Source organism: Epinephelus moara, chromosome 13, assembly GCF_006386435.1.
Source record: "Epinephelus moara isolate mb chromosome 13, YSFRI_EMoa_1.0, whole genome shotgun sequence".
In the NCBI taxonomy this organism is placed as follows: Eukaryota; Metazoa; Chordata; class Actinopteri; order Perciformes; family Serranidae; genus Epinephelus; species Epinephelus moara.
This window is the reverse complement of record NC_065518.1, coordinates 28,910,881-28,916,047: the sequence shown is the minus strand read 5'-3', so window position 1 is coordinate 28,916,047 and position 5,167 is coordinate 28,910,881. Positions and strand designations below refer to the sequence as shown.

At 39.6% G+C, this 5,167-nt stretch overlaps 1 protein-coding gene across 2 annotated transcripts in view; it reads right to left on the bottom strand.

Annotated features, from left to right (window-relative positions):
- Window positions 1-1,713: 1,713 nt before the first annotated feature.
- Window positions 1,714-5,167, bottom strand: part of LOC126399534 (urotensin-2 receptor) — a 171,958-nt gene continuing 168,504 nt past the window's right edge. Inside the window, exons 4-5 of one of the 2 annotated variants that reach the window (XM_050059561.1) lie at window positions 4,075-4,158; window positions 1,714-2,043 (exon numbers count right to left, since the gene is read on the bottom strand). The gene's annotated coding sequence lies outside the window, so the exon portion shown is untranslated. The remainder of the gene's footprint in view (window positions 2,044-4,074; window positions 4,159-5,167) is intronic. The other variant, XR_007570907.1, reaches the window with a different exon arrangement.

Genomic DNA, 5,167 nt, shown 5'->3' with positions numbered 1-5,167 from the left:
GAGGGGACCCCTCCATTATTGACCCCATCAAACAAAATGGGGGCGCTAGAGAGCTAATTTCTTATCTAGGCCTAACCGCCATATCGATTTTTACTAAACTTGGTAGACAGAGTTTTCGTCATTATATAGTAAGATAAAGCAACCGTACTATCAAATTCACAAAAACTCTGTCTGAATACATTGCCCTGCTTAATGGGTTCAGTTGACTATTTAATTAATCTGCAATTTCCTATGACCTGTATCCCAAACACACACCATGTGAAACTGTACGTGGGCAACTGTGCACTCAATGGGTATGGACTAGTTGTATGTAATTTCCAGTAAATATCACAATATAAAACATGTTTTCTGTTTTAAATCACATTAATGACAAAAAGACAGCAAGTACTTACCCATCTATTAAGCATCTTAAGTATATGATCTCAAGCACACAGCTGATATCCCACATGGTTGGTTTACATAAGCGCACAGCTGATAGCTACCGTGGTTTGTTTACATGACGTTACAGGGGTGCATAATTAATGTATTCACTGTGAACAGAGAGACGCTTGCTGTTAGGACACAGTGTTAGGCCTAGAGGGAAATATTTGTCCTGGATATTATGACTGGAGAGATTTAAATATGTCAGACTTCAACAGATTATCCTGGTCAAAAGCCAGAAAATGGAAATCCTGAGCGCAGCAGTGCTGATGATAAAGCTACATGTTGTGTGAGAGAGACAGAGAAGGGGAAGAGAAAGTGGAAGTTGGATTCTTGTACAATGTTTCTATTAGTTATAATAACTTATTCAGATCACTGCTTTGTCACTTCATGACCCACCCTGCTTGAAACCTGCAATATTTATTAAGAAGCCTACCTCAACCACCCGACCCGCGGGCTGTGGGTCGACGCACACACCACTAGTGTATTCCCAATAAATAAATGTAAAAATAATTAGTTTGAAAAGGCAGTTTTCATTTACTGAAAGTTCCTCCTTGAATAAAGTCTAAATCAATTTCTGTATTGAGTTTCTCACCACATCCCCACTTATTATGGTCCTACCACAACTCGTGTTTTTAAAAACCTTGTCAGCTCACGCATAGCTACAGTACAGTACAGCCGTACAGTCTCTCAAACCTGGATTTAACCTTTAATAAAAATCCAGTTTATCCTAAAATATAAACTTCATATATGAAAGCTTTCTTTACGTTCTGTGGTGTGACTGAAAATAACAGATTATCAATAAGAGCTGTAATCGTCTCCAGATGTCTCAGCCTCACACTGCACTCAGCAAAAATCTTCTGCTGGCAGTCACTTCCTTTTCTCCATGTCTGCAGTAAGTCTGCATCTTTTCTTGAGCCTTGTGTGATGGCACTATAAATTATATTGCACCGCTTACCATAGCTGTTTTCTCCTTAGTGCCTTTTAGCAGCTGGTGTAGAGAAATTCTTCACATTTGTCCTTGGAGGAACGTGGTCAGATAGCCTTACACTGAGTGCCTTTGTGTCCAGTGAGCAGAGTATAGACACCACAAATACCACATACACACAGTGAATTTGTATTCAGCAGTGACCTGTGGGTTAATACATTCACCAAATCCCAGTGCATGAAATAAAAAATGAGAAACTGAATGTTTTAAAAAACTCACTGTAAAATCCTTTGAGGATGAACACACCTTTGACATGATATTCATTCACTGCAAGTGTTTGGGTTACCCCAAAGAGTAAAAAAAAGAGGATTAACTTTTTTATTTGAAGGATCCAATTATGTGGTGACATGCAGACGTCCTTCCGGAGCTCAGCGGAGGCCAGACTCTCCCGCTGTGATGGATTGAGGAATCCTCCAGGACATGCAAATAGTTTGATAAACACCACTGGGAGTAACCTGCACCTGCCAGGTGCTCATTGCTTCAGACTGCGAGTATGTGCATGTGTTTGACTGGAGGCAGACGGGCTGAGGTCTGTCACTCATCTTGTGTGTTTACTTGTGGCCACAAATGTCCACCTGACTCACTTCTGGAAACACTTCATTGTCCGCCCTGGGCACTGGGACTGTCTCGTGTAGCTGCAAATGAGAAAGAATGTGTCAGAGTGAAATGCAGCTCCACAGGGAATAAAATGTATTATATTGAAATACAGAAGCGGCTTGAATGGGTCCCAGATCATTTTATGAACATAAGTGTCATTGTCTACTTTGGAGATGATATTAAAATTAAAGCTGCACTTTGCTCACAGAGAGACAGCTGGGGTCTGAAGGTGTCATTTCCATCAGGGAAGCCAGTACACACAAGGAGGTAAGGTTTCACAAAGGACAGTGTTTCTTATTCAGCGGAGTAAACACAAGCAGGGGAACTGTTAAATTGATTGGAATGTCCCTCTAAGGGCTCTTTTATTTGAATATTCCACTCAGGTCTACTTGGCAAAGACAGAAGGAGCAGCAGCTGCTTGTAAATCTGCCTCTCTGGTAAGGTTGTTTATATTTTATTTATTTGTACATAATCTAATAGAGACAGTGAGCACAAACTGCTGCAGAATTTATAAGAATGAAGTGCTGTGAAGGTTGTTGTTTGCTTATCTGATATGTACCATGCTAATATCTCCAAACTAAGAGGTCATCCGAGGTGAATGGGGTGCAATTTGTAACAAATAGTTATCACCATGAAACTTCCCCAGTTGGTTACCCACATTAAGCTGAGTATATTTTGTATTACAAGTTTTTAGAAATGTAATGTTTAAACATGATGCATTATCTAATTAAATATGTGCTAATTTGCATACTTCCAGAAAAGAAATCTGAACATTGGAAAAAGCCAAGTTCAAAATTCTTGCATCATTTTGTTGACATATCAGAGTCAAAAGTTTTCACAGAGAAAATCTTTGATACATCTTTTTATCATCCCATAAATCTGAAAATACTGTCAACAGAAATAAAAAAGCTAAGGCCTGAAATTTTTATTCCAATTTGTTGACATATTAGAATCAAAGGTTTTAACAGAGGGAATTTTGGATATCTCTTGTTATCACTCCATATATCCGAAAATACTGTCAACAGAGATTTAAAAAACAAGAACAATTTTAGCCATGTTTTCAGGAATAAAATGCTTTATAAATCAGGCTATGAATAATATGTGAACAAATCCCTCTGTGAAAACCTTCAGAATATAACTGGAAATTTTAGTGTATGCAAGGGCTACTGAAGTAGTGAATGAGAGAGAACTCATTTTGAGAAAATGGCCTTTAAAGATATGTATTGCCAAATTCCACAACTTTTGGACAAAAAAATGAGACACTACAGGTGAATATGATAAAAATATGTATCAACCATAAAAATAATGGTTGCGCTATCGTGATGTTACCCATTTGTTTGTGGATTCCTGTTATGTGGCCTGAAGTTTGGCATTTCAGCCAACGCCATCTTGTTTTTTTTTAACCAGAAGTGACCATATTTGGACAAAAGGGTTGAGCTGTAGAGGAATGTGGGATGGATCTAACTGAGAAACTGAGGACACTATTGGTAGACAGGTTGCCACTCAAAGCAGCCCGCCCTTAATTATGTGTAACTTTAAGCCTAGGGTGAGCTATATAAAAATTCACAAATGCACATTTGTCATGAAGTGGGAAATTAGCTAGCTAGAACTGTTTTTGTACCAGGCTGTAAACATGTTAATTTCTGCTGTAAAACTGAGTATTTTAACATGGGGGTCTATGGGGATTGACTGGCTCCTGGAGCCAGCCTCAGGTGGCCATTCAAAGAACTGCAGTTTTTGGCACTTGTGTGTTGGCTCCATTTTTCAGTCCCGGAGGTTGCCACTTGATATCACCATGAAACATCCCCAGTTGATTTCTCACATTAAGATGATTCATTCTTGGATTACAAGTTTTCTGAAGTGTTATGTTTAACTGTGCAATGAAATATTATGAAATATGCCCTTTCTAATCTCAAAACAGAAATCTAAACTGAAATAAACACCTAAATATGTATTTTGGACATTTTAGTTACACTAGTCTGAAAGAAGACATGTTATGGAAGCATAATAGCCCAAAATCTCAAAATTGACCAGTTCCTACATGAATGCTTTCTCCTTGAGTGTCTCACCTGAGATAAACTTCTAACGTTTTCCAATTTTGTCCTTGAGTAGCTGTCATGCACTGTTGTTGTAACAGGAAGCCTCACCAAACTCTGCAGACACCCAGGAATAATATTCACAGGTTAACAAGCACTGAGAATACTGCCTGACACAGAAGCATGAACAATCCAGCATACCCTGAAGCCCTCAAGTGATACCTTCGGTATTCTTAGGCATACTGGTAGCAGGACAGTATGCACAGGAAGTGTTGAGGGCAGGAAGTACAGATAGAGCAGCCTGTTCTTATCCTCGGGGTGTCAAATATGGCAGCTTTGTCAGTAGCCGTCTGCATCAGATTTCGACGCATGAGGCACCCTCTAGTGTCTTTATGCTTTCACCTAACTCCAGTGTAATAACCCAAAGTCTGATCTTTTTTCTAAACCTAACCTTTTTGTTGCCTAAACCTAAAGTAGTTTTGGTGACAAATTGTTAATTTTCTGTCAACACAATAGTTTTTATTTTAAAGACACAATGCATGTGTCCAGTGAAAATTGACACACCATCCCTGAGCATCCAAAACTGAAGCTAGAGGGTTACCTAGAGTGTCATGGTTTAACAGCCTGTTCTCATGCAGAGTTCATACATAACCAAGGTAAACACGCACCAATAATTTGTGTATAACCCATGTAACTCAGAAAGGTTACGAATCATGTGCCCAGTGTGCTAATGGGAATAAACAAGCAAGAAGTCAACATAAGAAGACAGGTTGTGGTGGTGAATGGGTCACAAAATACAGGACTTTTCTCCCAGGAGACAGATGTGTGGAACCATGTGACTATGGTTGGGCGATAATACGGTAAAAAGGTATCCTGCGGTATCTAAAAATAGCAACGGTATCAGTTTCATTACCATCATTAAAAAAATCTGCCGCTCATATAGGCCTACAGTGGCCTGATATAATTCATTCATTCATCTTCTAACCGCTTCATCCTCTAGAGGGTCGCGGGGGGGCTGGAGCCTATCCCAGCTGACATCGGGCGAGAGGCAGGGTACACCCTGGACAGGTCGCCAGACTATCGCAGGGCTGACACATAGAGACAAACAACCATTCACACTCACATT